Here is a 12,522-nt window from a genome sequence, read left to right as displayed (position 1 = left end):
TTAAAGTATAATCTATTTTTTACCATAAATCTGAACAAAACTATAAGCTTAAGTGCAAGGCATATTCAGAAATATTTTCTTACTAATGCAAGAAAGTATTATGAAGTTCCAACTAAGTAGAAGAAACTAAACTTTTATTACAAGTTCGTTAATATGTTCCTTATTAGCAAATTAAATGAACAAGCCTAGCAAGTTAAAATAATGTCAAATTGACAGATGATTTTGACCCTTACATGATTGTACAGTGTTGTTCTTTTACAGTGTTTGCTGACATCTGTTGGTACTTGCCTTAAACATTATGCTTGGGGTCAAGAAGTTATGGTGGAAATGTAAGTTGTGAGAAGATAAATGACTGAAGAGGCAAAGAATAGTGCAAGACAGTTATTTGAGAAGCTGAAAATTACTATAATTATTTACTTTATCTTCTGAAATCAACCAGGTGACTGGCCTGGGGTATGGCAATCATACGCTTGTGGATAATGTTCTTCAAGCACTTAATCCTTTTGGTCAGCAAACGGAACACTTTACAGGTAAATAATTCAGTACAACCTGGTAAGGATGGCATTAAAGACCTCCCATTCTATTGAATATGAGTATTCATGAAAATCTTTTAAAGCCAGATTGATCTTATTATAACTGTGCATCTTTCTTAGGAAAAGAGACGATACAGTAAATTAATAACACTAAAATTCTCAGAGTCCAACAGTCATAGTGTGTGGTATACACAAGCATGGATCCATACCACCCCTGCGAAATAAATTCCCAGTAGTCTGGGAATTCCTAGGAATTCCTAGGAATTCTTAGGAATTCCAAGTTATTCTAAGACATGCAAATTATGCTTTATCCAAGACCTTGGAATTTCTGGGAATATTTGGGAATAGTGGAAGTATGACTGGGAATTATTGGGAATTCCTAGGAATTCCAAGTTATTCCAAGCCATGCAAATTATGCTTAATCCAAGACCTTGGAATTTCTGGGAATATTTGGGAATAGTGAAAAGTATGACTGGGAATTTTTGGGAACAGCTAAAACACATGAAATATTGTGTTTGAAATTTCTATAAATTTCCCAAAATGTCAAAATTAAAGATGAACTCAGTGCATGAATCAGTTTCTGTGAATTAGTAAAAATCAACAGGATCATTTCCCTGGAGTTCCATACCTTTTTATTGTTGTCAAGCTCCAAGGTAATTATTTCCAAACAAATGTTACTACATTAATTCCAGTTTAAGTCTGACAACTCAACATAAAACTATAGCACTCATAACATTGCTTTTTAGATCCAACCTGATTTGTTAGTGTATATGTGCCCGTATGGACCCTTAAATCAAACACCCAGAGCTTAACTGATAGAAAAATGGATGCTCTCAGATCTGATAAATAGATTAGGCAAAAAATTCCTGTCAGCATAAATGTATATATATTATTTACAATTTCAATAAAACCAAAAGTATATATATGCATGTATATATTTAATATAATTGCAGATTCACACACATACCCATCACAGCCCACTGTTGAACAATTTTTGACTTGATCCTTTATGACTTTAGGAAAAAGAGGAAGACATCTCTCACAGATGTCAGAAATGAAAAGCTCACAGTTTCCACACACTTGCTGTAAATTTGCAAAACTGTACTGTGACATTCTCTGGACAAATTACCCATAGTTTCATTAAAACAAGGATATCTTTAGCAGCCTCTCATTGTCATACAATGTCTTGAAATTAAGGCCAGAATAGCCATACAGGCATATTCTTTGGCAGAAAATGTTCTTTTCTTGTGAACAATTAGTTTCACTTTCATCAGGGGAGTCCAGTGAATGGCCGTCAGTGTCAGAGTTCTCAATTTCTTCAGAGGAGTCAGAACTAGAAACTTCAACATCATTATCTGAATCACTGTCTGTGGACAAATCTGAGTTGTTGTGTGTATTACATCAATTGGTATTTCTGTGGTCTTTTCAGGTACAGTGTATAGGCAACTCAATTTCATCAAATGCTTCTGTGAAGCTTCAATTCTTGCATAAAGGTTGACTCCATAGTCCATCAAAGTCATCCACAACATTTCTGTCAACAGCCATCTCCCTCTGGCGAGCCGAAAACTCTGAGGTGTTCTGTTCATGGTGCTGGAAATGATCTCCAGGAAAAAGTGATGCAAGAGAGGGAGATGACATCAACTGGTCAAATCTTGTAGATTTTGGTATGGGTATAGTGGGATCATCAATATGTTTCTTGTATTTCCTTGTCCTCGCGGTCACTTTAATTCATGACACAACAAAATCAAAAGAATAAAAAAGATTATGAGTCAGTGGGAAACAAATAAATAACTGACATAAATAAATGACAAATAAAAAAAACCTACATCTTGATGTATTGAAAAGACTATAGATCTCATATAATGTTAATCCTTATAAATAATTCAAAGGAAAACATGATAAGCATTGCAAATTTCTACTTGCTGCATCGTGCTGACTGGGTGTTGAAACACGTGGGCTCTCAAAACAGATTTGGTGGACTTACAACAAGCTTAAGCTTATTTTGCAGAATTAATATCTCGTTTTCTGAGGTCGATCTGAAACCTTTTAGGTGAATTTCGGCTTTTGGGGTTTTTAAAGAGCACACAATGCATTGCTTAGTTTGATTTATTTAGAATTATAGCTTATCATAACAGAAAATCCCTATAAAATTGGATTCCTTACTTTTGCAGTGAACTTGATTTATGTGCCTCACGATCCTTTGTTATCTTGACAACCGTCGGGAACAGATCAACTAGTTAAAGTACGTTCCAGTTTCCTCGATTTCTTCGTAAAAAGTTTGTGTAGTTTTTTCCTTTTGAAGCAAGACCCATCTTTCAAAAGACCACCAACACAGCGTGGAAAGGGAAGCAGAGTTACTCTCGAAAGCGACTGGACTGGCAACCTTGTTGCCAGTCTCTCTCTCCTTCTTCTCCAGTTTCCATTCTCTCCTCAACTGATCAACTGAACCAATCACAGCACGCGAATTTTCACGTGACTATCCTCGTGACTGAGCGTGACAAAGATCGCGTTAGTCATTCTCTTTTGGCGCCCATCTTTGAATTTAGCGTTAACGGTTGATCGCTCGTGCGTATTAGTAGATTTCACTTCCAAAATTATATCAAAATGGTTTTTTCTGCGGTCCTGTGACTAGAAGAAAACAGCGTGAGTGTCATTAATGAGAAACATGTTATTCTTGGCGAAGATTTGGAGCTAAAAGAAAGTCTTACTGTGGATGTTTCAACAGGGAAAAATTCAAAGGGCAGATTAGCTGTATACAAAATTATTTGGTGAGTAATCAAATTCAAGTAACCCTATATTATACAAAGTAACTTCTTTTATTCAGACAAAAGCTTTTGAATGAACTTTGTCATCACGAATCATACACGAGTGGGTCACTCAGTCATGGCATGAAATGAATTCTGGCTAAAGCTAGGTTGAAACAATTTAGGTTGCCCAGAGGGCATGCCTAAACAATTTGATTTGCGAATAACAAGTCGTTTCTCTCGCCACACTTGTTCAAACGAAACAAATATAGCAGTTCTCGCTGATCCCAGTCAAAGTTCTTGACGAAAACTTCAACGAGGCAGCCACAGTCTGCATGAGTTTGATATGTCTCCTGTGTGTTTCAGCCTGACTGTATAGCAATCCGTGTTGATCTTCAATTTTGTCCATCCGTATATTCTTTTGCGTTTACTCTATTATTTCAATGTTCCTTTAATGTTTTAAGTGTCTTTTTTAATATTTCTAATGTCTAAATTTGGCTAAAAACCGTGATATATATCCTCCAATTCGAGAGTTGTTGATACACTTATAGAAGAAGGAAAACCTTGATTTAGTCTGCTGTAAACTCAAGATTTATGTAACATATTTATCAATAGTATACAAGCACCTTCACAATTATCAAGTCTTCTCTTTTAACATTTCAACCAGCTTACAGTCAGGCCTTAATTAGCTGCATGTATTAAACTGTGAGCACATAAATATTTGGATCTTAGTCTTACAGTACCTCATATATATCGCAGTGTAATGTATCTTTTTAATTTTGTTTTAGGTGTCATACAACAAAGATGAAGATGAAGAGGCTAGCTGCAGAATCAACAGAAATAACTGAACAGCAGCTAAGTTTGCCCAAACTCAGCCTTTTTTTAATTTTAAGGAATGTCTCAGTTTTGTTCTTATCATTGATTCCTTACAATCATGAAAATCCAGATATGTTCCACACAATAACAATAATTTAAGGTAAAATCTTGTGTATGGAAAATTGTTGGATTTGTAATCTAAAAAAGTAAATTATCTGAAAAAGTTATCTTTTTATCAAACATGTAAAAGTTTGACCTTCATATCTGTTTTCAGTTTTACTTTTGATTCTTGATGTAATGAAAAAGAAACAAGATGATTATTCTTATGTTTAAATTCATGAGAGCCAATGTAATAAACCATTCATTTAAAACCTGTTTGATGTGATATCAGTGACTTTATTTGTTATTTTAATGCTAGGCATTTATCATCAAAATTTTGTCTGGCCTACAAATGATACAAAATTCCCAGTTTTTCTCAGATTTTCCCAAAAATTCCAACCTATTCTCAAAAAATCCTACAAATTCCAAGTTATTCTCAGAAATTCCTAGGAATTTTAAGGAATTTTCAACGTGAGTATATTTCAGTTGGAATTCCTAGGAATTCCTAGGAATTCCAAGTCAGCTCTATGTAAACTTGGAATTCCTTGGAATTCCTAGGAATTCCGAGTCCGAATTACCGTGAAAATTCACACCTTAGATTCCTAGGAATTCCTAGGAATTCTTAGGAATTCCTAGGAATTTTTTCCTAGGAATTCTTAGGAAATTCCTAGGAATTCCTAGGAATTCTTAAAGTCATCTCACAAGGGCAGTGTCCACCATTTTAAAGATTATCAGTCAGATTTTTCAGAATGACTTAGCTTAGAAATACAGGAGAGGGGAGTAAAACATTTCCTGGGGAAGCATGACCTCAGACCCCTCTAGAAGACCTAGAGGCTTGCGCCTTTGGGGTTTGCTGTTTCAGAAACCATTTTATCCCAAATCTGTGCCTGATACAGTTAGGAGAATTTATATTTCCAGCTATTTAAAGCATTTTGACCTTCAGTGGTAATCTATTATAATAAGAATACTTCATATGTAAGGGAGCTGAATATAATGGAGTTTAACAGTCTTGACCATCTGCTAGAAAATAACATCTGCTGTTCTGTTAAACTGGACGTAAACTAATACCTCTAATGCTATTTTCTGTACTTGGTAGGATCAATTCCTGCAGCTAAGGATTCATCATTAATGTCCACTATAAATTGCACTGATTTGAACGTCAAAACTCTGTCTTGGACAATTCACATCAAGTTTAATCAACTCTAACAAGTGAGATAATTTGGTGCGCAAGCAAATCACCCTAACAGTTGGACATTAACTAGCTACCTGGAGAAAGGTTAGTTTTACAAATAAAACCATTCAGGAGGTTCACTTGATAAAGGTGGCATGGATCAACATTGCTTCAAATTGCTGGTTGCGTATCATACAGGAAAGAACAACATGAATTGGGTTAACCAAGCATCGACACAAGAAAGAACTACTTACTTGAAAACTACAGACAGGAACTTCAACAACATTGGCTGTATGGGTCATGGGCAAAAAAGAGAGAAACACTACACTCATGAACATTTTGTCTCGTTGAATTCACCACTGAACTCTCTCAACATTTTACATGAACATATTAACTTCATATAACTACAGCTAGCAGGGGTGACAAATGGTGAAATCTGATACTCACAGATGCAGAGACCCTTGATTGAAAATCTGAGACTAAGACTTGAAGAATTTTAGACCCTGAGACAGAAACAAACAATGGATGTGACTTTGTGACTCATCATGGAGGATTCTGAGATTCTGAAATTGGATCAAAAGTGTCTAAGATACTCAAATGTCTAGGTACCATTCACTACCCCTGTTGCTTAATGTAATTTCAGCTAACTACAACTTGTACATAATGTTGGACTGCAGACCAGTTTAAAAGGTTTTTAACAAAGATGTCAACAATCAGTCAACATTTGAATGGCTAATTTAAGATTAATAAATGTAAATATATATCAATTATTCAGTTTTTTTAAATAAACCTCTGTGTGTTACAAGCCACTTAGGGATATAAAGTGTTGCTGTGATACAAACATTAATCCTTGCTTATTAATCTCAGTTTCATCACTAAGAGTCCTAAGCCAGTGCATTAGGACAAGATTGATCAAAAATTTCTGATACACTTAGACTGCATGATGATGAATACACTTTATTTGGCCTGCAAAAAAAAAAAGCATTAAAAAGTTACATGTAACCAACCATGTTCCCAGGCTCTCTCGTCTTTGCCTCCCTTGTCATTGAAGGATGCAAAGGCGAGAGAGCCTGGGATCAAGGTTGACACGTAACTCACCAAAATATTCACTAAAATTCCTCCAAAAAAGTATTTGCCCATTCCAGCTCAAGAATATGTGATTTCATCATTGCAAAACATGTAGTTCATGACCATAAGGATGTCGTCCCAGTTGTACATTTTTCATCTTTATTCATGAGGTCATTTAACCAATTGCCATATCCCCTAATCAAGGCAAAGGGAGGATGTAACTCAGTTTTAGTGCTAAAACTACTGTATCATCCAATTTTTGTTCACTTGCTTGGGTCAAAATCCTTGAACAATACAAATTTTGCACATAAGGCATTCTGAAGCCTTGATTAAATTGGGGCCCTATACTGAATCCTAATTGATCAAAGAGCTTGGTGCAAAAAGGTCCTTAATCTACTCCATGTAACAGCTAAGTTTTACTAGATTAAGGACTTTTTTGCAATACAGTCCTAATGGTGTAGCTGTGCTTTTACACTAAGGTCTAGAAATTGATCGATAAAGAAAAAAAGTATGGGTAATTGTCTTGCTACCTTTTAACTGAATTAAGACCTCAGAATGCTACTAAAACATTTCAACATGAGCTAGCATCATCCCTTTGACCTGCCATGACAGTTAAGGAATGTCTCTTATCACTAGATTTTCTCTCCTCAAAACCTTTGAAAACAGACTTTCCCATGGCTCATGACATCTTCTTGAGGTGGTTTCTACAAATACATCTTTTGGAGGTCAGTGAATGTAATAAAATATCATGAAAAAGATTTGAGCAATTGACAAAAAAAGTTTGATACCTCCTAATGCAATGGTCCAGGACTACCACACCTTCACCAATATTAACATTTTTTTTATGAATGGCTGCCTAAGGGCTGTAACTGACAGAGGTTTTACCACAGGCTCTATATTTGTAAATAAATTAATTCCAATTTAACAACAATAATCAGACACATGAAAATGATTGGTTGAATATGTGAGAGGAGGTAGAGGTGTTCAGAGTGGGACATTGCAGTTGTGAAAGTCTGATATGGATGACGTAACATTTAAAGAAAAATCAAGGAGGCCATCTATATCAGACATCAATGTTCCTCTCTGAACAGGAGAACCTGAGCTATCATCTTTCTACTATGTTCAACCGCTTTCAATGTCACGTAAATGATCGTGGTCTCATGACTGGGTATTAAATGCATCATTCTTTCTTACATCTCTGACTAGGCGTGTAGAATGTTTTTTGAGTTTTTGTTTTCACTTGTGCTTCAAGATCAAAATCTCATCTATAAAATATGTGAGTCGCAATTAGCTTTTAATAGCTTTTTATGTTTTGTAGCTAAAGGTTTGAGTAGCTAGTGCATGCACAAGTTTTCTACACCAATCACAGCAAGGATGTAGCAAAAATAATAGAATCAAAGCAATTGTTGATATCAAACTGTCCATACCTGTACCAGTACATTAGAACTTCCCAAATAAGGTGCACAATATTGCTTTGAAAAATTTTATCTTTGCAAATTTCTATCACTTTTGAGTCTTGGGCAAATGACTGTTCCAGCTTATAACTGGGAGTAACTATTTCGGACCCCATGAATCTAGATCTTAATTTGTAAATTTATATCTGACAAAATTAATAACATTTTCAGACATCATAGCAGTATTAAATTGTATGTTTTAAGATAGCTTTTCCAAATTTGGTGCAAATATATCCAAACATGAATCAGAATTTAAAGTTATACATGTAGAACCCAACGTTTCTAAATTTGAAATTAATAGACCCTTTTCATAAATGGCTGCCAATTATAAATTCTTCTGTAAGTATTAAAATTAGCCTGACTAACCTCATTTTTGAGTAGATAATTCAAAAGAATTTTTACTCCCAAACGAGTTTAGTGAGGCTAATTTAAATGCAAACAAAAGAATTTTAAATTGGCAGCTATTTATGAAAAGGGTCTATTCTGTAATCAATGTTGAACAAAATAAATGACTGCGTGATATTGAAATATGGGAAGACAATCAACTTGGAACATCTGGATTCTTCTTAACCTGCTTCATAGCAAAGCTAACCCTAACAGTAACAGCAAAGTTTGATGGCTGACTAATAAATAATGCGAGAAGAATTCTAGAGGTTCCAAATTCTAAAATCATAGGAGGAAGAAATTAAATCACTCTTAATCTCATCTCATCTTATCTCCTTTTACTTGGTAGGCAAACATGATCGAAATATATAAACCTAAGACAACTTTTCCAGTTTTTAGCAAGAAGTTCAACTAAAGCTTCATGAATTTTTTTTATTTGGGGGGGGGGGGGGAGGGGGAAGGGCAGATCCCAATGAAAGCTTCAGAAGTGATGGTAATAACCTAATAGTATGTATTTTCTCTCTTTTTCATTGTCTTTTTTGAATCTGTGTTACATAGCTAGTAGTGTTAAAGATGATTTCCAGTCTGTACTGCGCAGTCTTAGCACTGTAATGTTTATCAACATTGCAAGGCTCACTCGATGGAATGCAAATCGATGTTATTCGTTATGAACCACATACCTTATCTTTGAGACCTTTCAAAGTCTTTTCCCAACAGCTTTGAACATTGATTTTTAAAGCTGTGAAGTTGTTTCATCAAGTGATACGAGAAAGAACGAAGTGGTTGTTTTGAGAAATGTTTACATTTTGTGACGTTTTACATGAAACAAAACAAAAAAAGCAAACTCTCGAGAGTGCGCAGTAAGGAAAAGCTGCACGGTATAAATGGTATTTATAGGATTTCAAGGTAACATGTATACCTTGATGTGCAATTATCTTTTTTCATTTAAAGTTTGTACACATTGTATCTATTTATCTATTAGTTTTAATAACTATAAAAAATAAAGTAGGATGTTGGCACAATGTAGTCTGTTATTTGTGTTTGGGTTGCTATAAAATTACCATACCTGTTCGTTCTAGAGACTTTCCCATCACTTTTATCAAATGGTACACCTCTCTCATGAATTACAAATTTAATTGTTTTGTTCCAGGAAGGATCCAAACACAGCCTATGGAAGGTCTTTTGGTCTGAACCCCCACCCCTCTAGAAAATATTCCAGTTTACATGTAGCTTCATAATTTCTTTTGAAAATCTCAGCTTTCAAAAAATGCTCCCTGCAACAATTTCTAGTGAAATTCCTTGAGGTGGGTACAGATATTTCCTGAGAGCAAACAATTTCTTGTTCTGCCAAATTACTGGTCAATGGTTTAACTTATCATAAGCGACTGTCTCAGAACAATCACTTTCACTTCACAAAATCAAGGTGGTTGATTGTATACTGGTAAAGAGATCTGTTACTGTCAAGGAGCCATTTCAACAAATTTTCTAGTGCAAGTTTCCTAATGCAAGCTCCATTATGCTCATATAGTCGCCTGACATGCCAAATAAACTGGCAGCGATGATGTTACATACATTTCATGTGCAATTAGATCATATTTTTCTGTAACATATTTACTGTGGTTCAAATCTATATTTGGTGATTTAAAAAATTTTCCAAACCAGTTTCATTTGTTTGTTTCATTTTCTCATACTCTTCATCACAATCAGACGAAAGAGAAATAAAAAAAAACTGGTTTGAGCAATTTAAATCAAAATTAAACTAAAACTGTATCACGACATATCAGGTTATTCTTTAGCTATTTGTAATAGTAATCGGACTCAGTGGACTACAATTCAGGGAGTAATCAGTTGTCTGAGGAATTTCAAAATCAGATGAGTACACATGCCAGTGTGGGACCAGTTTGAAATTACCAGCATGATTACTCACTGAATAGTATGACACGAGGTCCAATCACTAATTAATAATTATTGTATTTCAGGTATTCAATATTTACAAAAAAGTTTAAATTGGATACCTGTAATTGGACACCTACGTGATGGCGCGCCAGTTACGTGACAAATAAGTGAGTGCGGAGAGCCAACCAGGTTCAAGAATTCTCTTATAGATACGATTACTTGCTTAATTCTACAAAACCAGGTTCAATTACTAGTTAATTACATCAACAAGAGGGGGAGATGGGGATTTGCGGTGTTGCGGTATTGATGTTTTTTTAATGCGGTGATGCAGTGAATAAAATCTCAACTTGCAGTGTGGCAGTGATCTCAAACCCTACAGTGTGCAATATTTGTGTTTTTCATGCTGCGGTGTTCAGCGAAATGAAATTGTTTGCGGTGCTGGGGTTATTGATTTACCTTTTTCAAACCTAAATTTGACGTAAATTTAGCATGTAAACTTCGTTAATCCATGCTAATTTATGACAAACATGTACCATTGAGGTTAATAATTTGTAACAAAATACAGACCATCACGGTCTGTAGTCAATCTTTACTATGCTTCGGCTGCCAATCCGAAGCTGTTTTCATTTATGCATAACTTGACAAGTAACTCGACCTCTGCCACCCGGACCTCAGTGCTCGGTAGACATGTGGAGGAGCGAGGACAGAAACAATCCTGGAAATTCTGGAAATGCCTAGGCCAAGTATAATGTATTATTGACTGTGCAGTTTTTTTCTACGAAAAAAGGAAAAGGTGGTGAAAACTACCGGCCACAAAATATATTCAGATGTCGCGTCGGCAGGGAAGAAAGAAGGCTTTCTAAGCTAGGTTAAGGAAGCTTTGTAACTTGCACATGTTTACTATTTTTTTCCTTTTGCTAGTTGGCTTCGCCTAAAGGTCATTCTGATACCGGTCCCTACCCCCTCCAAGGTCCTGCAACTTTCTTGACCTTCGATTATTGATATCAAACACAAACGCAGCTAGCTCCGGAAAGCAATACTTTCAGTCAAGATAGGGCTTCAGTCAGTGGGTTTATACACCAAGAAATGTGAGCGAAGTAAAAGAAGAGAGGGATCTGGGGTAAAGGCCATCTCTCTACGCTCCTCTCTTTTTTCTTCGTCCGCTTCCTAGCTTCGCGAAAGGTTTCTTCACAAGAGCAGGAAAACTGATTTTCAGGCATCAGCAGTATCGACATATGCGTAATGAAAAGCGTTGTGATGTGTTTATTTTGTGGAAAATTGTTGAGGTATTAAATTATTATTTTACTTGAAGTGTAGATGAACGAATCATGGCGCTAAAAATACGTGTTGCGGTGATGGTGTTTCGTTGACTTTTCTTGCGGTGATGCGGTGTTCGTTAATTTTTTTTCGCGGTGTTGCGGTGTTCAGAAGCCCCCCATGTCCCCCTCCAACAACAAATTTCTAAGTCAAAAAAGTCTTTTAAGAACTTTTTTTGTGCGAAAAAGTCAGTAACAATAGAGGAGTTTGCGGTCTAAGGGGCATGATCAAATCATTCGGTTTTAACCGTTAAAATATTCGTACGCCCACAACGATCGTTCGATCGGCTCAAAAACACTCGTAAACCTAGAAAAGGGGTTTCCTCGTCTATAGTATATGTTTTATCTCCAAATGTGAAATCAGAACGGAAATATAAAGATAAACATTTGTTTCACGGCTTTTTGCTTCTTTGAAATTTGCCCTGATGAATAATACCCCTTCGAGTGTGAACTCCTCTTTTCTACAAAAATTTTATAATCTAAAGGGATTAATGAGAAGGAAGCCATTGAAGGGCACGTAATTGACCTGCAAGTGGCCCCGAGACTTACTTTTAGAAAAGGGAGATGGCGCGGAATATGATCATGGCAAAGATGTGCTGTTTGTTGGATTGCTAGCTATTGCTGAATGATGAACCGCAATATACCAACCTATTCTTCTGTGTTACTGCTTTCCAAACTTGATATCTTCGGGCAAGGAATACTATTAGCTTGAGCTCTCCCATTTTATCTACGTCTTTCTGGGATGCCAACACTTGGAATCCAGAGACGGCGCGCGCGACAAACAGGAGGACAATTCATTGCAGCTAACATGGATTTCATGTTGAGGCCTTGGACAAAAGGGTCAAAATGCAAAAGAGCCGGCCAAAAGCATCTGCACGCTGGTGAAAGTAAATCTTGAAGACACTTTTTTTGTTTTATTGATCATCTTGTTAAAAATGATGCAAATAGAAAAAACCATTAAATAACAATTTCGTTTTTTGTTTGCTTTAGTCTTTTTCATTGTTTCGCAGGGGATCGATCTTCTTTAACCTTTAAACACCT

General features: G+C 35.8%; 2 long non-coding RNA genes across 2 annotated transcripts in view; one reads left to right on the top strand and one right to left on the bottom strand.

The window, feature by feature from the left end:
- The window catches only part of LOC110048611 (uncharacterized), a 48,586-nt gene extending 36,184 nt beyond the window's left edge, over positions 1 to 12,402 (bottom strand). The window contains exon 1 of the long non-coding RNA XR_016208749.1: positions 12,130 to 12,402. This is a non-coding gene — a long non-coding RNA (uncharacterized LOC110048611). The remainder of the gene's footprint in view (positions 1 to 12,129) is intronic.
- Positions 746 to 4,468, top strand: LOC149118351 (uncharacterized). The gene is made up of 2 exons (XR_016208750.1): positions 746 to 3,301; positions 4,066 to 4,468. It is a non-coding gene; the product is annotated as an uncharacterized LOC149118351 (long non-coding RNA).
- Positions 12,403 to 12,522: the final 120 nt, after the last annotated feature.

The sequence above is a fragment of the Orbicella faveolata genome, unplaced genomic scaffold (genome assembly GCF_042242905.1).
Source record: "Orbicella faveolata isolate gen_17 unplaced genomic scaffold, um_ofav_v1 contig_1, whole genome shotgun sequence".
NCBI lineage: Eukaryota > Metazoa > Cnidaria > Anthozoa > Scleractinia > Merulinidae > Orbicella > Orbicella faveolata.
This window is presented reverse-complemented; position numbering and strand designations above follow the sequence as displayed.